The 27395-nt window shown below is 55.4% G+C and overlaps 1 long non-coding RNA gene across 1 annotated transcript; it reads left to right on the top strand.

Annotated features, from left to right (window-relative positions):
- Positions 1–607: 607 nt before the first annotated feature.
- LOC125920712 (uncharacterized) lies at positions 608–16539 on the top strand. The gene is made up of 3 exons (XR_007457165.1): positions 608–2741; positions 4145–6073; positions 10225–16539. It is a non-coding gene; the product is annotated as an uncharacterized LOC125920712 (long non-coding RNA).
- The last annotated feature ends 10856 nt before the right edge of the window (positions 16540–27395 follow it).

Raw genomic sequence — 27395 nt, forward strand, 5'->3', positions numbered from 1 at the left:
ATCAAGGCAAAAGGGTCTACAGGGACGGCCTGACTGAATACAGACCGGCCCATTTCACAATATCCACAAGTCCTATGGGTTACTTACAACAGGGCACAGTTATCAAAAAAGGGAAGATTCCAAGACTTCCTCACCTTCCTGTTTTAAAAACAGCCCCACCCACTGCCTCCGTGAGGACAGTTCCTCCTCTGCTGTCCTGCCCGCTGCTCCCTGGCCAAGCGTTCTAGAAACTTCTGCCTCCTTTGTTGTGCCTGGGGAGAATCCTTTCACACACACTACCTCCCTGCCTGCCCCCCAAGCCACCGGCTCCCACCTGATCGTCACCCCACATTTGGGGGCCCCCATCTGATCCACACTTTCTACGTGGGTGTTTCTCCGAGTTGCCTGAACAGACTGCAGAGGGAAGGCATCTGAGCGTCCACAGCTCCAGTAACTTCTTGTGATTTGTCTGCATTCTGAATATGCATTCACATTTGCACCTCATTTTTATTTAATCATTTTGTATTCTTTTCCTTAAAGGGCACCTCCAGTTTGTAGAAAGTTGAGTCCTACGAAGCCTGGGCGTGGGCCCTCAGTTCAGCCACCAGTGTCCCTCTAAGAAGAGGGAGAAGGCCGTGTGAAGGCGGAGGCGGGGACCGGGTGACACATCTCCAAGCCAACGAGCGCCAAGGATTGCCAGCAAATACCAGAAGCTGGGAGAGGCCTGGATTCGCCCTCGGAGCCACCAGAACCAACACTGCAGGCGGCCGCCTGGATTTCTGGCCTCCGGAACTGAGCGAGCGTACATTTCTGTGACTTTTAATCCCCCAGCTTGTGGTGCTAGGCCTCGAACGCCTTTTTGGTGGTGGGGGGCGGGGGGGGAGGATGGCTCTATAGAAATGAAATCAAATCCCAGCTTTTAGGGGAAATGATTTAGACTGCGCAGCTGGCCGCTGGGGTTGATAGTTTTGACTCTCACCCCGCGGTTGTAAACAGCGATCAGCGGGCTTTTTGCTACTGATTACGCAACAGTCCCAGTCGGGAGGAGGGGGAAGGCTAAGATCCCGTCAACGCAGCCTCCAGCCCCTCGCGCTTCGGCTGCTCCAGGAGCCCCGATGATGGAAAACTCTGTTGTTGTTGTTGTTGTTTTCTTTTCAATCGCAGTGGCCTGGATTGCTCACCGTCTCTTAGACAGTGTGTCAAGTGGAGACCAATATGTTGCCTCACAAAGTCCTTAGGAGCCCTGCGCAGAGCCTCGTGAGTCACTCCAGGGTTTTTGGAGATGAATGGCCGGTGAGCCGGCTTCTCAGGAAGATTAGCCACAAGTCGTGGCTGCGCTTCCCGGGCCGGCCGGTGCAGAACTGACTCACGTGGGCCAGGAAGCAGGCAGACAGCCTGACAACAGCTCGGAAGGCCCCGGGCCCGCTGTCTTCCCATGTGCGGGGCGGGGGGCGGGGGAGGGGGTGCGTCTCCCCATTTGGTCATTTCTGTTTGTTGTTGAATAAGGTGGGCACTATTTCAATGGGGACATTTTATACATAGGTATATATCAGTGCATATGCTCATCTCTCTGTCCCTTTCCCCCTCTCTATACACACACACACACACACACACACACACACACAGTATGTAGCTATACGTTGCATACACTATAGATACAGTATAATGAGTGGGAAGAAACTGATGGTTTTCAGATTTTTAAAGCCGGAGAGACTTCTTTATGGTAAAATATCGGCATATGTAGAAGAATGTGCAAAGAACCAAAAAAGCAGGGCTCCGTGAAGGATCCCAAAGTAAGGTAAAGCCTCCGTGACCCTCCCACAGCAGCTCCTGGAATCCTTCCCCAGGGCCTTGAGAAAAAGAAACACTTCCTATTGAGGGAGGTGTGCTTAGGTGGTAATTATGACCAGGAAGTCGTTACAGCCACAGATGGGTGGTGGAAAGCAGGAAAGTGGGGGGGGGGGGGACCGGGGGGGGGGGGGGCTCAGGCAGCCAGGACCTTGCCAGCCCCCAGAATTGCCCCTGTGCCCCCCGCCCCAGATGTCTCCATGGTGTTCTGGCCAGCAGTGCTGTGTCCCCGTTCATGGCTACAGAGTATTGCCATGTATGAAAGCACCACAACGTATCTGTTCCGTGAATGCCCTTCTGGGTTGTTTGAAGTTTGGCTCTGTTACAAATAGATGGCCGTGAACGTCAATGCCTTCTCTCCACCCCAGCGAGGGTGCACTGTCTACCCAATTTCCAGCCCTGCCTACCAGACCTTTTCCTCCCAGAAGGCATATGCCTGATGCAATTCATAGGGATCAGCCTATGATCTCAGGGTCCATAAAGGGCCCGGTCTTTGCTTGGGCAGTTTCTTATCTGGATGACCAACCCCAACTTCCCCCCCTTTTCTCCTCCAGATCTTGTGAATCCTCTTACCCTGCCATACCCCACATCCTCCAGGAAGCCTTCCAAGGTTGCCCCAACCCTGTGCCTCCTCTGTCCTGTGCTCTCAGTGCCCTGAGATCCGTATCTTGACTTCCAGTCCCCACTCTGTGTGTGGTAGAACGAGTATGTGAATGCCTCAAGCTTTCTGGACGGCACTTTGTTCCCTTTCTCTCAAAGATAAATATGCTCACACTCCCTGGGTGGGCACTCCCGTTCCTGGAAACCGTACTCCAGAAATGCTACCCAGAGTGCTTCAAGATGAATGGACCAGAATGTTCGTTCCAGTGCTGACCAGAAGCACACAGCACTGCAAGTCGTCTAAACGTCTATGGGTAAGAGAACAGTGGCACATGCGTCCGATAGAATATTCTGCAGCCATTACAGATCTGACGAAAAGACGTGCAGGGAATATAGTTAATGGGAAAGCCAGTTGTGGTACGTGTTTCATGCCCCACAACCTGGGAGGACACATGTTGGCTGTGTTCACTTTGCCTTCAGAAAGTAGGGTTGGCAGGTGGGGGACCTCCCACTGCTTCCTCTATGGGGTCTGTGTTGTTCCAACTGTCTGGTAAGCCTGAAGTTGCTTTTGTAATTAAAAAAAATAGTAATAATATATTAAAAATGTTTTTATTTATTTTTGAGAGAGAGAGAGACAGCATAATCTTGGGAGGGACAGAGGCAGAGGGGGACAGAGGATCTGAAAGGGTCTCTGAGCTGTCAACACAGAGGTCAACAGAGGACTTGAACTCACAAACCATGAGATTGTGACCTGAGCCGAAGTCAGAGGCTCAACCGACTGAAAGCAACCAGGTGCCCCCCCAATAATACATTTTTAAATGAAGACATAAAACTATCAAAACTCATAGAATGTACACCAAGAGTGAACCCTAATGTAAACTATGGACCGTAGTTAATAATAACATATCAAAATTGATTCATCAATTGCAACAAAGAGACCTCACTAATGAAGATGTTAGTGCCCCGGGGCACTAACACTAACACACTGTGCCCCGGGGTATATAGGAATTCTATACATCTATGTGATTTCTCTGTAAACCTAAATCTTCTAAAATATAGTTTCTTGGGGCCCCTGGGTGGCTCAGTCAGCTGAGTGTCCGACTTCAGCTCAGGTCCTGATCTCACGGTTTGTGGGTTCGAGCCCCACGTTGGGCTCTGTGCTGACAGCCCAGAGCCTGGAGCCTGCTTCGGATTCTGTGTCCCTTTCTCTCTCTCTGCCTCTCCCCCACATGTTCTCTGTCTCTCTCTCAAAAGTAAATAAAATGTAAAAAATTTTTTTTTAATTAAAAAAATAAAATATAGTTTCTTTCAGAAAGAAAGAAATAAGGGAAAGAAGGAAAGGAAGGGAGGGAGGAAAGAAGGAGGTGAAGAAAGAAAGAAAGAAAAGAAAGAAAGGAAGGAAAGGGAGGCAGGGAGGGAAGGAAAGGAAAGAAAGAGAGAAAGAAAGAAAAGAAGGAAAGGAAGGAAGGAAGGAAAGGGAAGGAGGGAGGGAAGGAAAGGAAAGGAAAGAAAGAAAGAAAGAAAGAAAGAAAGAAAAAGAAAGGAAGGAAAGGGAGGGAGGGAGGGAAGGAAAGGAAAGGAAAGAAAGAAAGAAAGGAAGGAAGGAAGAAAGAAAGAAAGAAAGAAAGAAAGAAAGAAAGAAAGAAAGAAAGAAAACAATTAGTGGATACTTGGAATAGAGCCGGGATTGACAAGCTTTTTTTCTGTTTGGGGCCAGACAGTGAGTAATTTGGGCTTTGGAAGTCACGGCTACTCAGATTTGCTATCGTCCTGCAAAGTAGCCAGGGGCAATACGTGAGTGAGTGAGCAAGCCAGCCGCTGTGTTCCAATAAAACTTTATTCACAAAAGCGGGCGGCGGGCCGGAGCTGGAGCCTGCGGCCCCCAGCGCGGAAACAGAAAAGGGTCCTCACGGTCGGAGGAGGAGGAGGAGGCTGAGGGGCTGCCCACTCACCCCGGATGGGCGGCAAACCCAGGTTCTTTGCCGTCGCACGCGGCCCTTCCCAGGATCGGAATGGATTCCGAAGACTGATTTCGTGTCAGTTCAGTTTCGTGCGGCCTGACCCCGAAGAGCAGAGGGTCACCGGTAGCTGGAGACACGGGGAGAGCCGGGGCTGGCCATCCAGCTGGAGGAGCTTCTCTGACGACAGCCTGCCTGCTTCCTCAGCTCCGGGGCTCCTGCACACGCAGCCCCATGGCCCCCACGCACCCCTGCCTCTCCACCTGCTGTCTTTCTCCGAGAAGCTCGCAAGCGCGGTTGCCAAGGTCAGCTCAAAGACCTAGCGCTCTCACTTCCCAAGAAAGATGACAAAGGGAAATCACGCGACGTTCTTTCGGCAAGTCGTGAGGTTGTGGTGGGCGGAGAGGAGAACGGTGACCGTGCTCACCCCGAGCCGTGAGGCCCTGCCCCGGAGTGGGACGGCGAATGGACAGACACGGCCACGCAGGGAATTTGTCCCCTCTGGCCGGAAGGGCCCGATGCGCTGGAGGTGCGGCCGCTGACCCCGCGTCGTGCCTTCGGCAGCCCTGTGAGTTAGGATAAGAGTCCCATTTTGCGGATGGAGGCACATGAGGCTCCAAGCAACTTTTCGAGAAACGATACCTTTAAAACGGCCGAAGGCTGAGGGGCGCCTGGGTGGCTCAGTCGGTTAAGCGTCCAACTTGGGCTCTGGTTACAGTCTCACGGTTCGTGAGAGCCTGCATCGGGCTCTGGGCTGACAGTGGGGAGCTTGCTTGGGATTCTCTCTCTCCCTCTCTCTCCCTCTCTCTCTCTCTCTCTCTCTGCCCTTCCCTTGCATGCTCTCTCTCCCTAAATAAATAAATAAGCTTTAAAATAAAATACAACAACGGAATACAACGAAACTGCTGAAGGCTGGAGCTGACCCAATCCACGGCCCTCACGTTTCACCACCTTGAGCCCCAGGCCCTGCGAGACCCTGTCGGGCATCACGTTACTTCAACCTCAGGAAGGTGCGTTTGCGGTTTCGTCAGACTCAGGCAGTGACACTGGTCGATGTTTCCAGGTTATATTCTGGGGCGGGGGCTTTGGCAAAGCTCCCAGGGGACAGGAGCCAAGTCTGCCCGTCCCCGTCGCCTTCTTCTTCCTCTCCTGGTGCCTTTGCCCACGTCCACATGCGTGTTACACCAGCCGTGACTTAGGATGTACGTGTGTGGGTCACCACCCCATGGGCGGGCCTGATTCAGCGCCACCGAGAGACAGCACTGAAGCTGCCCACGCCCGCCGGGCCATGAGGAAGACCAGAGAGGGCCTCTCCCCGGTCCCGACTCACATCCGACGTGCAGGGAAGGGCCGCTCCAGAGAGGGGCTGATGGTGGAAGGCTGACCATCACCTGTGCCCACCCAGCCCGCCATTGCTGTCTCTCGAATGGCCACCCTCTGAGAGCACTGGACCCGGTGCCACAATGCCCGTCCCAACCAGGCAGCGTGGACGGCAGCCCCCGACGCAGAGCGATCATTGCACCCGCGCTCAGCTCTCGTCCCCTGCAGAGAATGAACGTGTCTAGCACCTGCTTCTCTCGTCTCCACTCTGCCATGTGGGCGCTGGGTCGAACAGCATCCGCCCAGAACTCCTGTCCATCCAGAATCCAGGGACGTGTCCTTGATTGGAAAGTAGGGTGCTTGCAGAGGTAAGCAGTTAAATTCACATGGGGTCATAGAGCATCAAGGTCGGCCCTAACTCCAATATGGCTGGTTTCCTTATAAAAAGAGGAGAGAGGGCTGCCTGGGTGGCTCAGTCAGCGTCAGACTTTGGCTCAGGTCATGATCTCACGGTTCGTGGGTTCGAGCCCCGCATCGGGCTCTGTGCTGACAGCTCAGAGCCTGGAGCCTGCTTTGGATTCTGTGTCTCCCTCTCTCTCTGCCCCTCCCCCACCCATGCTCTGTCTCTCTCTGTCTCTCAAAAGTAAATAAATGTTAAAAAAAATTTTTTTTAAAAGAAGAGAAGACACACACACACACACACACACACACACACAGAGGAAAGCCAGCCTTGTGACAGTGGAGGCATCATTCCAAGGGTGAATATTCAAGCCAAATTTCCCCAAAGGCTGCCAGAGCCTCCAGGAGCTGGGTGCCACGGGAAGGGTCCTCCTGGACCCTCAGAGGGAGCACGGCCTTGCCCACGCCTCGATTTCAGAGCTCAAGCCTCTGCACGGTGAGAGAGGAAACTTCTGTGGATCAACCAACCCCCCCCCCCCCCCCCCCCCCCCCCCCCCCCCCCCGGCTAGATAAATGGACAGGGTCTCAGCCACGGTGGGAGCCTTTGCCACCCCTGGGGAAAAAAATCTGCTGACCCAGAAGGCCAGCCGGGTGTGTTCAGGAGAAACTCCTTCCCGGCTGCACCGGGGGCCGCAGCTTTCTGTCCCAGCTCCTGTGGCCCCCCCGCTGTCCTCACGGACTCCTGTGCTTCTTCTCTGTCGCTCCCGGAGCGAGCCCCACGTGGCGGAGGTCTGGTTGCACTTAGGCATCCCTGTGTCACCAGCCCCTGGAATAACGCCCTGCGTGCACCATTAAAAATAAAAAACAGTTGTGCTTCCTTACCACACGAGGTAGAAAGATCTGGGACGTTTTTCCCATCTGTGCAAATTAACCTCATTCTTCCAGGGGGCTGTGCCCTATCCCATTGTGCAGCTGTGCTGTAATTTATGCAATTCAACCTTTGCTGATAAACTTGCGGGCTGTTTTCAGACTTGGCTCTTACACACGTGTTGCAATAAATATCCAGCGTGCATATTTTCGTGTCCTTGGGTAGGTGGACACACTTCCGGAAGCTGGGTCGACGTGTGTGGAAGGCTCACGTGTTGTAGGACTTGGCCCCACTGCTCTCCTGGAGGCTTTGGCTGGCTTACATTCTGTCCACGGGTGTACGAGTGTGTGATTCTGCCCACATACTCACCAGAAATGCTGTCACACTTCCAAATCTTTATTATTTTTCATATTATCTATTTTTGAGAGAGAGAGAGAAGGAGTGAGCAGGGGAGGGGCAGAGAGACAGAGAGAGAGAATCCCAAGCAAACCCCACACCGTCAGCACAGAGCCCGATGTGGGCTTGAACTCAGGGATCATGACCCGAGCCGAAATCAAGAGTCGGATGCTTCACCGATGGAGCCCCCAGACGCCCCTAAATCTTTATTTGCAAGGCTTTCGGCACACTGTCTTAGAACCAGGTTGGCCTTGGGGTGTCGTCTGGATGTCGTGCTTTCTTTCTGATGTTCACGAGTGTACGTGTGTGCCCGTGTGTGTGTCCGTGTGCGTGCACATGTGCTTATATGTTTTTATGTGTCGCGATGCATTCACATGATTGGGTCATCTGAGCGACCGCTTTAAATCGTCTGGCACCAAGGGGCTCCCGGGGGGCTCAGTCGTCGAAGAGTCCAACTTCAGCTCATGTTACGTTCTTGGGGTTTGTGGATTCGATTGGAGCCCCGCGTCGGGCTCTGTGCTGACGGCTCAGAGCCTGGAGCCTGCTTCGGGTACTGTGTTTCCCTCTCTCTCTGCTCCTGCCCCGCCCCACCCCACCCCCCCGCCCCAAAGTAAATAACATTAAAAATTTTTTTTAAATGCTATGTGAACATTTAAAAAAAAATGGCCACCACACGACCTTGTTACCTACTTACACGGGTTTTATAATCATAATCATGCTGGCAACTGGTCCTAGTGAATGAATGAAGGCTTTCTAGCTTACTATGTAGACCAAGCCCATGTCACCCGTGACGCAGACCCGCAGAGGAGTCTGATGGCCGAGGGCTCGCCCTGGACTGTAGCATCCAAGACGGTCCTCCTTCGGGGGGGCAGGGAGATTGTGGGGGTCTCTCCTTGTAGAAACTCCAGCAGTCCATCAGCGGTAAGTACAGTAGGGAAAAAAACCCAACAACAACAAAAAAACCCCACGGTGTAGACTTTCTCATTGCAAGTTAATTACATTTTGAGGTACTCTTATGCTTTTAGGATCATCACAATAGGGGACTGGAAGTTAGATGGACTTCTTTGTTTAAAAAGAGAAGTAATAGTTTGGGGGCACCTGAGTGGCTCGGTTGGTTACGCTCCTAATGCTTGGTTTCTGCTCAGGTTATGATCTCGCAGTCGGAGATTGGGCCCCACATCGGGCTCTGTGCTGACTCTGCAAAGCCTGCTTGGGATTCTCTCCCTCTCTCTCTGCCCCTCCCCTGCTCATGAGTGCATGCTCTCTCTCTCTCTCTCAAAAATAAATAAATAAACTTTTTAAAATATATTTATTTATTTTTGAGAGGGAGAGAGAGAGAGAGAGCATGAATGGGGGAGGGGCAGAGACAGAAGGAGACACAGAATCCCAAGCAGGCTCCAGGCTCTGAGCCGTCAGCACAGAGCCCGACACGGGGCTCGAACTCACAAACCGTGAGATCGTGACCTGAACCGAAGTCAGTCGCTGAACTGACTGAGCCACCCAGGGGCCCCATAAATAAATAAACTTACAAAAAAAAAAAAAAAAAGGAGAGAGAAGTGATGATTTTACCACACAAAACTCAAAAGAGGGATGGAGAGACCAGGGGCTAACAAGACCCTGCAATTATCCTGCCTGACCTCAGAATGACTATAAAGGGAAACTGAGGCACGACACCAGGACACACGGTTGGGGTGGGAAGTTACTGTCTGAGGCAGGAGGGCAGTGACTCGGGGGTCTCTGCCGTGGTGTGCAGGGGCCGCGGCAGGCTGTCCCCGAGGGCTGGGAGGCAGGGCCGCGTGGGACAGTCATTGGCCACGCTGCCCTGGGTGGACACGTGGATTGTTTCCCACCCGTCATGACCTTGAATAACACATGAGAATTCCTAGAATTCTCCAGGCCCAGAAAATCCTCTCTCCTCACTGGGGAGCAGACCTCTGGACTCCTAATTCCATGCTCCTCCTAGAACTTAGGCAGATTCAAGTGTATCGAGGGCATCTCTTGTCCTTTCCCACAGGCCCCTGACCGCGGCGAGGAGGGGTGGCCGGCCCGTGCGTGAGGCGCCCCCCGCTCCTCTGTGTCCCCTCTGAAGGCCCACGCCGCCTTCTCTTCCGTCACCTGGGGCGCTTTGTTCTCTGTTCGGTGAGGACCACAAGACGTGGAGTTGGCATTCTCGGGCCAGACCGACCGATTCTAGTTCCTGCCAGAAGCCCGTGTGCCGCCGCTGGGGTGGACGCAAGTCGTAGGGAGAGCTGGCCATTTCCGTCAGAACTACAGATGCCTGTGCATCTTTTTTTTTTTTTTTTTAAATATTTATTTTTGGGAGGGAGAGAGACAGAGACAGAGCAGGAGCGGGGGAGAGGCAGAGACAAGAGAGGGGGTCACAGAATCTGAAGCGGGCTCCAGGCTCCGAGCTGTCAGCACAGAGCCCGACGCGGGGCTCGAACCCACAAACTGTGAGATCATGACCTGAGCTGAGGCCAGATGCTGAACAGACCGAGCCCCCCAGGCGCCCCTCTGTTCGTGCATCTTTGAGCCAATCCTCTGACTGCTGGAATGTACCCCCCACCTCTGCTTGCCTGTGTGCAAAGTGTTACCATGTACCAGATTATTCGACGCAGGGTTTTTAATAAGGATGAAAGGTTGGAAAAAAGCCAACTATCCGTTAACAGAAGAGCAAGTAAATGCGTTTGCAGAATTTCTCTGCTGTGGACTACGGCTTATCTGTAAAAAAATAAAATAAAATGAAATAAGGAGGGGGTCTCCGGGTATGACAGGCAGAATAATGGTCCCCACTGTCCTCGTCCTGATCCCTGGAAACTGTGTGTTCCTCAGACAAGGACCTGGGTTCTCCCACAGGCCTTCCAGAAGCAACCGGTCCTGCCAGCATACTGATGTCAGCCCAGTGAACCCCCTGATGGACTTCTGACCTCCCGAACTGTGAAGAAATAACTTTGTGTCATTTTAAGCCACTAAGCTTGTGGTCATTTGTTACAGCAGCCACAGGCAACAAATATATGCAGGAATGAAACACTGAGACATTGTTTGGGGAAAGAAAGAAAAGAAGGGAGGGAAGAGAGGAGGAGAGAGAGACAGAGGAGGCGGGAGGGGGAGGAAGGGGCAGAGGGAGGGGAGGGAGAGACACAGCAGGTGGAGTTCTGGCGGAGACAGGATGGGAGGCAGGGCGCCCCCAGACCGATTCTGGATCGTTTATTGAATTTCTCTCCCTGACCGGAGCTGGTAACTTAACCTCTCTGTGCCTGGGCTCTTCAGTAAAACGGAGTCAATAATTTATTTACCACCTGACTCTGTCGCGCAGGCTAAATTGGTCACACACGAAAGTACTTAGAGCCGGGCCTGGCATAGAAAAGCACTCCATAAATGTTAGCGGGCACCACAATAGCTCGCTCTCTGCCCTGCGCAAAGACCGGGAGAGGAGCGTCCGTTTTTTGTTTGCTTCCGTTTCCCTAAAGAAACACGTGAAGGGTATCTTGGAAACCCCTCCATGGTTATCTGAGGAAGGAGGGCCGATGGAGGGGAGCCGAAGGGACTTTTCAGTGTGTGTAAAACACGCGGTGAAGATACGTGTGTGTATTTTCTAATATATGGGTGTGTTTGAATATATATTTAAGCCATGTGAATGTGTTACCTCTGCAAACACACACACACACACACACACACACACACACACACACACAGATAAACGTGTGTACCTTTGATGCCTGCTAGAATTTCTCCTGGGGAAGGAGGCCGGCCCCTGGGGGATCTTGCAGGCATTCTGTGGGTGATGAGCCCCTCCTGGCTCCGGTCCGTCTTGCACTGGGTCCCAGGGGAGCGTGAGCTCAAGCAGCCGTCGGGTGCAGGAATTAGCTCCCCGCAGACACCTGGAACCTGCCTTCTAAGGGGTTTCTGCTCTCACTTTATAACTGTAGCAGAAGTGTCCTGATTCGTATACTGTGGCCCAAAATCCTTTGAGGCAGATGACAGACCTTCTACTTTAAATAATAAATAAATGTGCCATTGCTAACAACAGCTTTTATTTCTTGAGCTGCTATTAACTGCCAGACGGTGTGAGCCTTTACGCTTAGCCTCTGCAGTTGTGCTGACGACCCGGACTTTGAGATTCTTGTGCCCATTTGGCAGAGGGGGAGACTGAGGCCCGGCTAGGCTCAGTCGCGGCCCTGAGTTGCACAGCTAGTTAGCAGAGAGCTGGGATTCGAGGCGCGGTCCGGGCCTGGCTGGAGGGGGCGCCTGCCTCCGACACCCGCCACCTGGACCCTCGCCGAGGCCCCGCCCTGCCCCTCCCCGCCCCACCCTGCTCTGAGAGAAGGCGACTGCACTTCTGCACTCATCCTTCCTCACCCACAGACAGCTGGTTGTGAAGATCGCCAGAATGTCCTTGCGCATAAGCCGCATGTCATTTCCTGGTCCTGCGCTAACGCTTAGAGAGAAAGAGCTTTGTCAGGTGTCTCAGCTTCCTCCTGCCTCTGTAACAAAGAACCACACGCTCAGCGGCCTAAAACACACGCATCTCTCATCGCACGCTTCTGGAGGCCGGGAGTCTGCCGCGGGCCTCCCTGGGCTAAGGCCAAGGCCCGGTTCCTCCCGGAGGCTCTGAGGGAGCATCTGCTTCCTTGCCTTTTCCAGCTTCTAGGGGCCGCCTGCACCCCTCGGCTCATAGCCTCTTTCCCCGCCTTCCCAGCCAGCTGTGTCAGGTCAGGACCTCGCACTGTGAAGGCCCCTTGTGACTTGGGGCCCCGCTGGGACAAAACAGGATCATCTCCCTGTGTTAGGATCGGTCGCTTAGCGATCTCACATCTGCCTACAACTTGAACTCTCCTCTGCTGTGTGATGCAGCCTCTTTACAGGTCACGGGGACTGGCGCGTGGGCTCTTTGGGGTCATTGCTCCCTTGGGGACTGGAAGAAACCCCTCCGGGTCTCTGTTGTCCCCTGCCGGGACGGCTTCTCCATTCCCTGTGTTCCCTGCCTCGCCCCGTCTCCTCTGCCCCGGCGGAGGCTCACACGGGTGCCCTCCCGCCTGCCCGGCCCCGGGCGGCTCCCTGATGCTTATCCTTCACGGCTCCTGCCGTAGCCCCTGGTGCCGTTCCCTGCTCGTTGTCTCTCTTGCTGGACCACGTGCTCCAGGGGCGACGGCCACGTCCAGCACAGGCAGTGACCCATCCAGCCCTGAGCAGGGCCCCCTGCTCTGTGAAACCCAGGCCAGACCTCACGTTCACACAGCATATCCGAACTTCCCAAGCGTCACCTACTAGCTTATGTCCAGCCCATCGGGCCGGCTCAGCTACGTCCGACCACAGAGGCCAGGTACCTTTTCACGACTCCTCCCCCTCCTGCACCTGCTGGCGTGCTTCTGCTTCAACTGGGACTCCGTCTTCCTGGGATCCACCTCATCTCCCGCCTTTTCCCCCCTTACGCTGTTTACTCGTGAGATCAGAGCTAGGAGCGACAAAGTCTTAAACACACTAATACACTTTGTTTCAAACGAGCCGAAGGAATAGTTTTGTTCTAGAGGATCCCATCCCTGTTACTTGTCTCTTTGAGGATCTTATATATAACCCCACAGTTCGATCATTCCCCTTAATTCTTTTTTTTTCCCCCATTGCCTTACATTTTCTCACAAGGCAAAATTTATTACTACCATCCTCCCCAAGATAAGTCTGTCCATCCCTCAGGAAGAAAAGGAAATTTAATAGCCATAGCAAAGGACAAAAGTCCTGCTCCGGCCGGAGCTGTGGAGCCCTCTCCCATGTACGGATGGGTGCCTTGTTCCTTTACCTTTCCCACAGAAACATCTTTCGATGTGTGGGTTTCTATAAACGTTTACTTCTATTTTCTAGTGTGGCACTATTCAGACTGCAATACAGGCTTTGGAACATTTTCCAGAATGCCCAGGGGTAGTCTTTTCAAAGCACGTTTAAGGAAACGTATGATGCGGGGGCGCCTGGGGGGCTCAGTCGGTTGAATGTCTGTTCTTGGTCTCGGCTCAGGTCATGATCACATGGTTCGTGGGTTGGAGCCCCGCGTCGGGCTCTGCGCTGACAGTGCGGAGCCTGCTTGAGATTCTCTCTCTCCCTCTCTCTCCCCCAGTGGCACTGTCTCTGTCTCTCTCAAATAAACTTTAAAAAAAAAGAAAAAGAAAATGTATAATGCCACATTCTATTCAGATCTTTTATTAAAGTAGTACATCCCCTTTTTCTAAACTTTTAGTTCTCTGTGTTTATAAAAATGTATTCTGTACATATCAAGTAGTCTATTTAACATATGTTCATGGGGCGCCTGGGTGGCTCAGTCGCTTGAGCGTCCGACTTCGGCTCAGGTCACGATCTCGCGGTCCGTGGGTTCGAGCCCCGCGTCGGGCTCTGTGCTGACGGCTCGGAGCCCGGAGCCTGCTTTGGATTCTGTGCCTCCCTCTCTCTCTGCCCCTCCCCCGCTCATGCTCTGTGTCTCGAAAATAAATAAACATCAAGTAATAAAAAAATGAAAAAGAAACATGTGCATCAGCTATTTAAGTAGAACCTAGAATATCGTATCCACAAACGCACGTGGAAGGAATGGGCGCTTTGATGCCTGTGGCAGACCCTGGTGATAGGCTAACCGGCTGTCCACGTTCCTCCATATGTGATCAGGGCAAAGCAGATTAAAACCGTCACCCAGAGGCCACTGCGTACCTACCAGCATGGCCCAAATCCAGAACACGGGCAACACCAAACGCCGGCAAGGATAGGGAGCCTCAGGAGCGCTCACTCGCTGCTGGGGGAACGCAGAATGGCGGAGTCACCTTGGAGGCCGCCTTGGTGGCTTCTCACAGAACTAAGCACACTCCTACCATATGATGCAGCAGCCGAAGGAGCTGAACACTTAGGTCCCCGTGAAAACCCACCCGCGGTGTTTATAGCGGATTTACGCATAGTCGCCGAAACTCGGAAGTAAGCTACCCTTCCAGTGGGCCAACGGATAAACCAGCTGAGGTCCATGCAGTTAATGGGGTAGCATTCAGTGCCGAAAGGAAACGAGCTCTGAAGTCATGAAAAGGCAAGGAGGCACCTACACGCATCTCACTAAGGGAAAGAAGCCAATCTGAAAGGACGGCCTACTGTATGGTTCCGCCCAAAGGGCATTATGGGAAAGGCCAAACTGTGGAGACAGTCCAGAGATCAGGGGCTGCCAGGGGCTGAGGGTGGGGAAGATCAGGGGGCAGAACACAGAGTTTTCAGGCAGTAAGACCCTCGATATGATACCCTAGTGGGGGATACCTGTCGTCGTACGCCCATACAAGCCCATAGAACACACGGCACGAAGAGGGAGCCGTGATATAAACTACGGACTCTGGGTGGTTATGACGTGTCAACGTAGGGTTATCCTTGGTGAAAACTGTACCATTGAGCGTGTGATGTTGACAGTAAGGGGTCTATGAAGCGTGGGGGCAGGGGGTACATGGAAAATTCCTACATCTTCCTCTCAGTTTTATTATAAACCCAAAACTACTCTAGAAAATAAAACCTTAGGGGTGCCTGGGTGGCTCAGTTGCTTAAACGTCCCACTCTTGGTTTCGCCTCAGGTCATGATCTCGCAGTTCGTGAGTTCAAGCCCCACGTCAGGCTGTGCGCTGACCCTGAGGAGCCTGCTTGGGATTCTCCCTCTCTCTTTCTCTCAAAATAAATAAGCTTAAAAAATAAGTAAATAAAATCTTTAAAGCATTCCATTCCCAAGGATGCTGTCTCTCTCTCTCATGTACCAGCCACAGAGCAGGAAAGTGTCACCTCTGAGGCTCCGTTTCCCACATGTCTTTGGGGCGAGGCTCAAGTCTTCACCCGGCCAGAGGCTCAGATCGACTCACTGTCCACCCTTGGATGAAGCACGTCGCCCGGGGTGTGGGGACCCGGTGCATTTGGCGGATGGGTGGTTGAATGAGTAACTAGCAGGCACCGGCTGATTTAGGACGGGCGACGGCGGGGCTGGGAGCGTGCGTTCTGTGACCTCGTGGGAAGGCGTGGGTCCTCTCAGAGCATCCAGGCTGCAGGCTGGGACACGGTTTGCACCTGGACATCTGGAGCCTCCCCCATGAGATCGGCATTTCGTCCTGGGCGCCTCTGGCTGTCCTCACGGCCCCTCTACCGAGCACTGCAGGGGAGGGAGCGAGCTGGGATGCCCGGGCTTGTTCCCAGGCCTGAGCAGCAGCGAGCTTCCCACACTGCGCTCCAGGACCCAGATCAAAGCCCCGGCCAGGCCCTTCGGCTAGAGTTGCTGGAGGCGGGCACACATGCCTGTGAGTCTTGGCAGCGAGGCTCTCTGGCAGAGGGCAGGATAGGAATCTGCGAGGCCCTGCCTTTGTTTGAAGGACGACGCATTCTGAAACCCAGAAGCACGGGTGCCCTCCTAGAGGCCGTGGGCTGGCCCGGCTGGATGGCCCGGGTGCGGAGGCCACGTCGGGGGCCGTGAAGGGTGAGGAGCCCCTGCTGTCATTTCTGCCCCATGCCCCCAGTCCCCCCTGCCTGTGCCCTGTGTGTGGGGTCCCATCGCTCAGATAGAAAACTTCTGCAGCGATGGGAGGGCTAGGATTCCAGCAACAGAATTCAGGGCGTTCAGTGGGGACTGGTTTTGCTAAAAAATAAAAGAAAACACCTCGTTCATGCTTGCAGTCCTCAAGATGAGGGCAGGGAACATTCACATTCACATCACCTTCCCGGATATGCAAGAATACACAGCAGGTGTTTGCAAAGGGACAAGAGGTGGGCTTCAGGATTTCTACTGCTTCCCCGCCCCCATTTCCCGGGTAGGGGTGCTTCCTTGTGTCCAGCACCCCGCGTTTCTGGGTCTGTGTGAGTGGAGGCGGCCGCGAGGCAGCTGGGTCACCGCCGGCTGAGCCTACGGTCAAGGCGAAGGAGAGAGCTCCCTCGTCTGGAAGTTACAGCCCTGAACCCAGGTTCTGTCTTGCTCAGGTCCAGCCGGGGTCCAGCCAAAAGGAATCACAGACAGACCCTTCCCCTCCTCACCCGAGGCGAGCGGACTTCGGTGCAGAGAATTGACTGGTCTGTGCGCGACAGGTGTGATGGAGCTCCAGACGCTGGGCTGCCTCCGTGGTCCCCGGGGGCTGATGATGCCGGTGCGGCACCAGAGGACTGTCTCTCTAGCCTGTGGCCTGCCGTGCCTCCCACCTCCCACTGAGACCCTCGTGCACCAGGCCCGGATGCGCCTCGGCCGGCCGGCAGCCCAGTGCAAGAGTTTGCTGTCTCTGCCTATCCAACCACGGTGCTCGTTCGATGATGCAAGCATTTTACCGCACTCCCCCTTCTCATAAAAATTAGAGGCAATTGAACAATCAAGGTGATGTAAAACACGGTGCAATAAACCACATGTCTTATAGACGTAGCCCACGCGAGGCCAAGTGGGACGTGTCGGGCAGGAGGAAGCGGATCCCGTACCCTCGAGAGGAGGCTCCCTGGACCCCAGCGGGGGCGGCTCTGAGGGGAGGGAAAGCCCGAATGGGACAAGAGGTGTGGGGCGAGTCAAATGTGTCCGAGTCGATCGTTCCTAAAGGCGGGCAGGGATTTTATTGTTTTTTTTAACTCTCTGGACCTGGCGTCTGACATTTGCACCTTCGTGCCCAGGGGATACATTCCTCATGGGAGTGGGGGCTACCCGCCCCCCTCCACCCCATTCCCACCAGCTGAGCCTCGGGGGGTCCCCATAAACCCTGCCGGGAAATGCCAGGAGAGGAAGGCATCTTCCAAAGCCGGCATGTGCAGCACTGACTTGATCAATGCAAAGCACCCAAACAAAATAAAAGTGACAAAAAGTAAGCAGACAACCCCCAGAGACGCTTCTGAGGTGTCCCAGCAGAGGAAAAGGAGCGGTTGTGGTCCTCGGCCTCTCTCCCCGCTGGCCAGCTTCTGGAGACGCGGTGCGACTCTTAGACCTTCGTCCTTGAAGAGTCGCATGCACACAATTTACTAACGTCTGATTTATAATCTATCGCACGTACCTTCATTCTCCCAAACGCATGACCCCGGGCTGGTGGCTTCTCCCTGCTCCTGGCTTCCCTCTCCTTTCAAATCCGCTGGGGTCTTTCCATGACGGCTCCCCAATGTGTTCCTAGTATTTGACCGTGGCTCTATTCATGTCGAAACAGAGAATCAGCCCTTTTTAGAAAATGGGTTTGAAACATCTCAAGCCCCCGAGATCCCTCCAGGCCAGCAACGGTGCCCTCCAAAAAAAAATAAAAGATCACGCGCACAGGTCCGGGGGGGAGGGGGGGAGGACCGCACCAACCATGCTTTCTCTGGGAGAGTGGGGGAGCAGGTGCTTGTGCCACGCTGCCCCCTGCTGGCCAGAGAGTGCCAAGTCCCACCCCCCTACTTTTGCCCCGACCCCTCTGCCTCCTACCAGCTCTGCAGCTGCTGTAAAGGAAATGTCTTCTGTAGCAGGCAAGGGTGGGGTGCAATCACAGGGGGGCTTCGACGCCTCCCCAGGTCTCCGGCCAGCCCATGAGCTTGCACAGGCTGTAAACGGAACCTGTTCTGGCCTCAAAGTCGCTGGGGCCGCCTGCGGCCCGTCAAGGGCTACCTTGTGCTCAGTGCCGGCCGGCCGGGGTCCTAGAAAGCCTGAATCCGGCCAGCCCTTGTCCTTCAAGAACTCACAGATGACTCTGCAGGCTTCCAGGCACCAAGCGCCCACACAGATCTGCTGCTACCCGTTACAGGAGGCTGGAGGACAGAGAGCCAAACACAGCTCGTTCTTCCCCCCCCCCCCCAGGTTGTCCACCCAAAGGCTGAGTAGACCGTTAATGCCGCCGTAAATCAGAGTGAGTGGAAAGGGGTGGGGGAATGGGCATTTCGTTCCTTGGCAGGCGGTGGAGGCTCCCCGTGCCCCCTGTGGGTCATCGCAGCCGAAGACAGCGGCCCCAGCCTAGACCCTGCACCCGAAGTGTGAACACCGAGAAACCTCTGGGAACTTACGGTGCAAGTGTCCCCGGCCCAGCAAGCTGACATCGCTTCTCCACGGAAGTCTGGGGGCGGGGGGGCCCCCCTTCCCTCCTCAGTCACACACGCCAGAAAACCTGAGCCACGGCTCTGTCTGGTGGAAATATGATGCTGGCCACGGATGGGAGCCACAGACGTAATGTTAGCCACATTTTTAGAAGTTCGAAGAAACAGGTCAAATTAATTCTCTTTTTTAGTATTATTTTTTGTTGGTGTTTATTGACTCACTTTATGAGAGAAAGGGAGGGTATGTGCTCCTGCACATGTGAACAGGGGAGGGACAGAGAGAAGAGAGAGAGAGAGAGAGAGAGAGAGAGAGAATCCCAAGCGGGCTCCACACTGTCAGCACAGAGCCTGATGCAAGGCTCGATCATGACCCGAGCTGAAATCAAGAGTCAAGACGCTCAACCGACTGAGCCACCCCAGTGCCCCCAAATGAATTCCAATAGTATAATTTAACCGCCTATAGCCAAAATACTATCATTTCAGCACATAATGATACAAAATATTACTAAGGAGACATTTTACATCCTCTGCTTTGCACCGTCTTCGAAGGCCAGTGAGCATTTCACACACGGTGCGTCCTCTGAGCAGCGGGCCCCTGGGTCTGACGGCACAGCTCTCCCATCCCGGCCCCGGAGACAGCCGAGCTACAAGGAGGGCCGGGGGTGAGGAAACAGAGCTGTGGACAGAAAAGGCTGCAGACTCCACCATCACCCCTCTCCCCCACAAAACAAACCCTACGCCATTGCTTTAAACTCCACTCCGCGCTGAAAAATGAATAAATAAATAGGCGTGATTTTCCTGTGCCTGGGAACTTAACTCGGATCTTCCAGAAGGCCCGGGGTGCCCTTCCCTTCCCAGGAAGACAACGTGGCAGGGTGCAGACCTGCACTGAGACCCAGGGGCTAGAAGCAACCACGTGACCTCACCGCTGTCCGGCTTGTCTCAGCGTCTAGACAGTGAGCACAGGGGATTCGCCCGGGATTGCCCAGTTGTGTCTGTGTCTCTTCTTCTCCGATATATTAGTAAGTGTTGTTTAAAGGAAAGTTTCTACTGACAGAAACTCTGCCCGTTAAAACCTCTGGCCTTAAGTTTTATGTTTCCTCTTGGGCATCTCAGCTCTGAGGACGAGCGAATATGAATGTCCCTACAACAGGGGACATTTCATTTTACGATGTGGTTTCCCAGCTTTACTGAGCCTGACACTTCGTCTGCTGACCACCTTTTCCCGTCTTGGGGGCGTTGGGTGGGACATGCATGAGGGACGCCGGACGGGAATCGTTCAGACAGGCTGTGTTATAATCACAGGACTTTGTGTTTGGGGGGCTGATTCAGGTTCAGAGTCAAAGAGGATGCCCAGACACATCAGGGGCCTGGGACGCCGGAGCAAATGACCACAAACTGTGCTTGAAACAATAGAAATGTATTCTCCTCACCACCGGGGAGGTCAGAATCCTGACATCAGGGCGTGGGCAGGGCTGGATCCTCCTAGAGACCCTGAGGGAGAATGTGATCCTTCTAGAGACCCCGAGGGAGAATGTGTTCCATGCCTCCCTCAAGGCTTCTGGTGTTCCCGGCAACTGGTGACTTTCCTTGGCCTATAGAGGCGTCACCCGGACCCCTCTGTTTTCACGCACCCCCCACCCCCACCCCGCCATGTCCGTGTGTCCCAAGTGTCTCCTCTCTCTTATAAAGACACGTGAGATTCCTTGGATGGTGAGTGCGTCCCTCCAGACTCCACCCCTGCCTTCACACGGCTGTCTCTCTGTGTCCTTTCCTCCTCTGATAAGGATGCCAGTCACCAGGGTTAGGGCTCATTCGATAATCTAGGGTGATCTCGTCTCCTGGTGGCACGCGGGCTCTGGCCAGAACGCTTTCCTCTCCTATCACCAACTTGTACGGGATGGTGGAGGCAAGCATTGACAAACTGAGTCATGCAGGGACCAGTGTGAACAGAAAGCTTGCTTTTATCAGCTTTTTCCTTTGTGGCAGCCGGTGGGCTTTGCGCCTGCTGCAACTGTATGATGCAAGTAATAACTCGACCTGGCTCTGCCCGTAGGGGCTTCCCTCATGGTGACAAAAAGGCTGCACCAGTTCCAAGCATCACACCCTCATGCTGTGCGATCCAGGAGAAAAGAAGACTGGCTTCCAGAATGTCTCTCAAAGAGCAAAGAGTTTTGTCCCTCGGGCCTCTGTGAGGGCAGACGTCGCCCACGTCCGTAGAGCAGCAAGCAGGCTGCAGGTTCATTCTGAAGCATCTCTTTGGTCCTGGGAATTCTTTATATTGACAACCTGAGGCCCAGGTCAGGGACTAATCTCTGGGCTCTTAGACGTATCTGGTTGGGTTCAAGCAAACCTTCGACCATTGTGTTACGTAGGGAGAGTTCCGGATGCTGGAAGTGAATCTCTGCAGAAGCCGTGTGGGGTGGTTGCCTCAGACCCGACTTTATTTCTAGAAACGATCCCTAGGAAATAGACACAGAGGAAGTGATTTATGCGTGAGAACGTCCATTTTGGATTTCTTTTTCATTGCAGGCAATTGGAAACAACCGAACTGAGACTGGTTAGCTATGATGGGACGTTATAGAACCATTTCAAGGAAGCTTTAACGACGCAGGAACATAGTGACGATATTTTGAAAGGAAAGTGTGCAGTGTAAACCCAGCGTGAGAACCACACACGTGGGGCAAAACCTGGAAGGGCATAGACCAAAAAGGGTGGCGTCTCTGAGAGGTGGGGTTATTTTCTTCTTTGTGATTCTTCTATTTTCCATATTTAGTCCACAGGTGTGTATTTTGTGCGTGAGCGTGTGCGTGAGCGTGTGAGTGTGCGTGTGGTAGTGTCCTAAGGTGGCTGTGACAAAGCCCACGGAGTGGCGGGCGGGCAGGGGCGGGGGTGGGGCTTGCACAACGGAAATGTCTCGTCTCACAGTTTGGAGGCCAGAAGTTCAAGACTGAGGTGTGGGCCGGGCTGGTGGGGCCGTGACGGGGAATCTTCTCCACCCCCTCCCCCGGCTTCTGGGGTTTTGCTGGCGCCTTTGGGGTTCCTTGGCTTCTGGAAGCTTCATTGTCACACGGCCCTTCTCTCTCTCTGTCCCCATGTCCCCTCTTATAAGGACACGGGTCACATTGGATTTAGAGCCACACTCCTCCAGTATGACCTCATCTTGCTAATTCTTCTGTAATGACTGTCTTTCCAATAAGGTCACATCTGAGGTCTCCCCCTGGGGGGGTTGAACGTGTGAATTTAAGGGGACACAATGTCACCCCTAAGTATCTGCATATATATTTTTACACACACACATATTTAAAAAATCTTTTTTTTAATGTTTATTTATTTTTGAGAGAGAGACAGAGAGAGGCAGAGCATGAGCAGGGGAGGGGCAGAGAGGGAGACACAGAATCCGAAGCAGGCTCCAGGCTCCGAGCCGTCAGCCCAGAGCCCGACGCGGGGCTCGGACTCACAAACCGTGAGATCGTGACCTGAGCTGAAGTCGGACGCTCAACCAACTTCACCCAGGTGCTGTCCCCTCCCCCGCCACACAGGTTTCTTAAAAAGAAAATAATGCAAAAGAAAAAAGTGCCTTTTCTTGGCCAACATTTCTGCACCCGGGGAGCCGCCCAGTGGCCGCAGGGAGGATGTCGAGGCGAGAGTACCTGGCGGATGAGGAGGGCCGCCGTTCAGGGCCTGGAGAAGCCGGTAGCTACCGTGAGCTTCTGGAAACACAGGCAGCGTTTCCTGTGTTCTCTTGGGGCAGGAAGTGCTTGGACCCCAGCAGGTGCGTGCCGTCCGCACTGGGCCACCCCTGACTCTGAGCAGCCGCGCGCGGAGTGTGGATTCCTGCCAGCACCTGCAAGCCCTGGGGGCCGAGCAGTAATTAGGACAGAACTTTCGTCAGATTCTCCCACATAACAAGGCAGGGTGGGAAGCTCGCAGCCGCTGGATGACTCTTGCGGGCCCGTAGGGTGACAGAGCCCCGGGGAGTGCCCCCCAGGTGTTGGCACGGTGTGCCAGCGGGGAAGGACGCCCACTGGCCCCCGGGCTCCTGGCCCACCCACCGCCTGGCCTCTTCCTCCTTCCCTGCAGGCCTGAGGGAGCCAGCGAGCCTGGCCCACACGCCTCCCCAACTTGCTCTTCTGCCCCCGCTCTGGAGGCGGCCCACGGTCCCGAAGATGGGCGTTTAGTGATGTTTACCACGTCCCCGTCACTAACGGACGCACAGCAACTCGGGGCCAAGCAGGAGAACCGGCCTGAGCAGGACATTGGAGGAAACAGGAAGCATATGGACAAGGGAAGAGGATTAGAGAATTAGCCCCTCGCCCGTTGCTGACCCCTCTGTCTGCTCCCCTGACTTTCACCGGGCGCCCCCAGAACCAGCTCCGTGCTGAGCAGGGCCCCGCGTGCACACCCACAGCCCCTGCCTGCAGGGAGGCCGCCGTGGACAGCAGAGGAGACAGGTGCATGGAAGTGATCAAGCCAACTGTGTGGTAAATTCCAGCAGGCGGGCGCCTTCCGCAACATGCGGCTTCCCAGGAGGCTTCCTGGAGGAGACAACATGCGGCATGCTAAAGGGAGTGGGTGGGCACAGACCGGCAGGCTGGCATCCCCTGGGAGCAGAGCAATCCTTCACCTGACACAGTGGGAGGCTGGACCTGTGCAGGACAGTGGTCGAAGCAGGTCTTTCCCCAGGAGGCAGGGCGGGGTGGGGCTAAACGGGGAGGTGGGCACCAGCTTGGGGTCACACGAGGAAGGCCTGGCTCGGCCAGGAGGGGCTACGGGGATGAGGGGAGTTCCAGAGACCCCGGGGGAGAAGCCCCTCCCCTTCCAACCTTGGTGATGGCCCAGGCCAGGGGAGAACGACGCTGGCTTGGCAGGGAGAAAAGAGGGACTCCTGGAAATACCCAGCAGGTGAGGGATAGAGGACACAGGTCCTGGGCCAGGGTGGAGCCAGGAGAGCCCGGGCCGTGGGGACACTCAAGCTTAGGGAGCCCCTGGCAGGACAAGCCTGGTGGGGGCGGCGAAGAGAGCCCGCGAGTCTCTCCCCGGCCTCCGCTTCCGATCTCAGTCCTCCTGCTTGGACGTTGTGTCCTGGGCCTGTCGGCCTGGTGGTGGGGGGTAGCCTGCCCGACCCACCAGATGATCGGGGATTGGCTTCTCCGGCCTCCCCCTGCACCCACGGGTCTTTCCCCAGGGTTGTCCCAGGCCCTGCAACTCCGTGTGGCTTTCCTGTCCTTCTGCTTCTGTTCCCAGGGGGCATAATACCACCGTGGCCCGGGAGGGCTCCATCCTGTCACCGGGTCACAGAAATGTAACACGGGGATGGGGGAAAGCATGGCAGACAGCCTGGCAGAGGAGGGGCCTGGAGGGGTAGGGGTGACTGGGGGCTGCTGCGCCCAAGGACCACACACTGGGCAGCTTGAGCCACAGGAAGTTCCTTTCCCAGTCTGGAGGCGGGAAGTCACAGACGGAGGGGTCTGCCGGCCTCTCTCCAAAGGCTGCAGGGGGAGAACGCCCCCGGCCTCTGTCTTTTTTTTTTTTTTTTTTTAGCCTTCAGACTTTTAATATTAATTTCTACGAGGTTTGTGTCTGCTAACAGGTATGACCCAAGAACTCAAGTGTAAGACCTTAACCTTGGGCATATTATAAGAATCAGAGACCCAATACTGTGCAATAAGTGAAATAACTCTTTTTTTTTTTTTTGGATAGTATAACAGAATAGTTATTTATTTAATATGAAGTTTATTGTCAAATTGGTTTCCATACAAGACCCAGTGCTCATCCCAAAATGTGCCCTCTTCAGTATCCACCACCCACCCTCCCCTCCCTCCCACCCCCATCAACCCTCAGTTTGTTCTCAGTTTTTAAGAGTCTCTTATGCTTTGGCTCTCTCCCTCTCTAACCTCTTTTTTTTGTTTGTTTTTCCTTCCCCTCCCCCATGGACTTCTGTGGATCCTGAGAATCCTGGCTTCTGTCTTGGCTGCTGCCTCAGGATTCTTTGCTTGCAGATGTCTCTCCAGTCTCAATCTCTGTCTCTGTCTCCTGGTATGTCTCTTTGTGCCTCTTTTCTTCCAGATCACCAGTCCCTGGATTTGGGGCCCAGCCTCGTCCAGACTGGCCTCATCGTACCTCGATTACATCTTCCTATTTCTGAATCGGGGCACATCCACGGGTGCTGGGGGCTAGGACTTGGACATATCTTTTTTTGGGGGGGCGGTTACAAGGAACCCACAGTAATGGGAGAAAGCCCACACAGAGCCGGGTGAGCTCTGCATCATGCTTTGTGGGAGCTATTTGCAAAAACGAGAAAGGTTCCCCAGGGAACGGCGAGTGGAGAGAACCCAGCCAGCCGCTCTGAGGGCATAGCTGAGAAACCTCAAGAATGTGGAGCCCCAAACTTCCTTAACCTGAGACAGTGGGAGTCCTGGATCAAAGCCTCCTGAGAACAATGCCCCCGGCCAGTGGTGTCTTCCCCCCTCCCCCGCCGGTGTCTCATGTCAGGCTCCAACACGCTTAGGTTCTCAGCACCCGCTTTTAACCCCTGCCAGCACCTCGTAAGCCCAGCCTCCAGCTGCCCCGGGCTCCCCCGAAGTCAACGGGCAGGGGCCCCAGCTCTGCGCGTGAGAGCGGCTTGCCCGGCCCCCCGGCCGGCAGGTCTGGCACAGAGCCTTCTCGAACACCCGGGGCCCGCTCCACGAGCCTTTGCCCTCTCGTGCCCCGTGGGCAGCCGGCCTGACCAGCCCGGACAGCGGCTCCGTGCCAGGGAGGGGGCTGAGTGGGGCATCAGGAGCTGGCGGGTTGGAGTCCTGGCCCAGCCCTGGGCTCGTGTGGCGAGCCGGAGGCCACACCACCAGCCTCCGGAGGCACCGCGTCCCAGGTCGCAGCTCAGCTCTGCCTCTGCGGCCTCGGGGACGTGGTGAAGGTGCTCAGCCCCGTGGGGACTCATTCTCCTCGTCTGTAAAGTGGGCTACTAGGACCGCGGTCCCCAGGGCCGCGTGGGGTGAGCCGGCTCAGTGCCTGTTGCACACTAGTGTGGGGCCTCGGGCTCCCTCCGGGGGACCCTGGTGGCTCTGTCACTCCGAGCCTCCCCGTCTCCATTTGTGTATTGAGACGTGACATCCGGGGTCCCTTCCGGGTCCTCGCTGCCTCCTGTCCCCTTCCAGGGGACCGTGTCATGCCTGCTCTGGCAGACAGGCACAGCTTCCACTTCCTGCCTTGAAAGATAACCCGGGACACGTTAACAACTTTAAGAGCTTCCTTACTTGATCAAGAATCGATCTGCATGGGGAGTGCTCCCCCGACCCAGGCCAGGGGGAGGACTCCCTAGAGGAAGCGAGGGAGCAGGAAGGGAATTGTTTGATTGGCTGCAGCTTAAAGCCTTAGGTGGTTGCTTGTGATGATTGTGGTCCTTAGAGCTCGGAGTTGGCGACCTTGAGGCCTTTACAGACTCAGGTTTCCGTTTGCTTAGGCGAGCCAGCCGCCCCAGCGTCGGAGCCCCCTCAGTGCCTTGGCCTCCTTGTTTACTTAATTTACAACCTGCTCAGGGGACACCCCCGGCCCCAAGGGGACCCTGCCCCTTTCTGCCCTGTGAGGACCAAGTGGTTTCTCTAGGGCAAGCCCCTGGCCAGGCTGACCTCACCGGCCGTGACCTGGACAATCTCACAGGGTGGAGCTCACTGGGCCCCAAGGTCACAAGACCCCGAGGTCACAGAGTCCCCAGCTCCCGGGGCCCCAAGGTCACAAGTCCCCACGGTCACAGGGCCCTGGGCTCAGAAGGGCCTGCCCCCAGGGGCCCTGTGTCAGGCTCAGTACTGTGCTGCCGCCGTCTGGAAAGTTCTGTTACTACTTGAACAAAGCTCTTGCACGTTCACGTTACCCCGCCCCCACCCCCACCCCCCAGAGCATGCGGCCATGCTGCCCCCTCTACAAGGTCCTAGAGTGCCCCTCTCTCAGTCTCAGGCCTCGTCAGGGTTTACGCGAGGGGGTGGGCAGGAAAGAAGGGGCAGGGACCTCATCTGAAGAGGCCTGGCTGGGGGCGGTGGGGTGGGGGGAGCTCCTGGGCACGGGGAGGAGGGTCCCCACTGAAGACGGGAGGACCGAGCACGTGAAGGACCAGCAGGGACCGGAAGGGAGGACACGGGAGAGACTGAGTCCAGAGCGAGGCCAGGGGAGCAGGGGTGGTGGGGGGGCCGGGACAGAGGAGCTCGCCCTCCTCCTCCCTCCTCTCGTAGAGGTGGGGTTGAGCCTGGACGGCAGAAAACTGAGAGGCCTCACCTGCTTGGGCTTCCTGTGCAACGGAGGGAGGTCGCCGCTGTGGGCTAGAAGCAGGCGCAGGCCAGGGACCCAGCGTGAAGACGGCCGTCACCAGGATCAGGGGAAAACACCTGTGCATCCCACGGCAGAGGGTGGCGTGGGTCAGCGGGGAGGCCGGTTGAGGCTAGCAAAGCCAGAGGGCGTGGATTTTCCGGGTTTCCTGCCTGTGAGCCTGTGGGTTTCCTGCAGGGGCCGGTTGGGGCCTGATTTTGCCAGGCGGGTGGGAAGGAGCCACAGCCACAGTGCAGGGTAGGGTGGGGGGGGGCGTGAAGGAAGGGCATCTCTAGGCCCTGCAATGCCATGGCCAATAGCGTCTTCGTGGCCTGGGGGCCTCAGGTCACCCTGAAGAGCCTAACAACGTGGCTGGAAAGGTCCCCAGGCCCCTGTTGTGGAGGAGAGAGCACGTGACCTCCAGGAGCTCTCTGGCCGGGACCCATCAGGGGTGACGTGGTTGGCTCCTGGGGGGGGTGGGGCGGAACGTGGTCAGGAGGAGTGAGTGTCTCCTGATGTTGCCCCGGGACACAGGACGGCGTGAGGCTTACCTGGGTACAACCAGCGAGCTCACCCAGTGCTGAGCAGGGACACGTTCGCGGCCCAAAGCCGGGGGGACGGATTCTGGCCACCCCCACCCCGTCAGCACGTGCCGAGCACTGCAGACAGCTCTTTGCAAGGGCTCCTTCGCCCACCCTGCCCCCACCTGCCCTGCCCTAGCCTTC

This window comes from Panthera uncia, chromosome C2 (genome assembly GCF_023721935.1).
Source record: "Panthera uncia isolate 11264 chromosome C2, Puncia_PCG_1.0, whole genome shotgun sequence".
NCBI classification, from domain to species: Eukaryota; Metazoa; Chordata; class Mammalia; order Carnivora; family Felidae; genus Panthera; species Panthera uncia.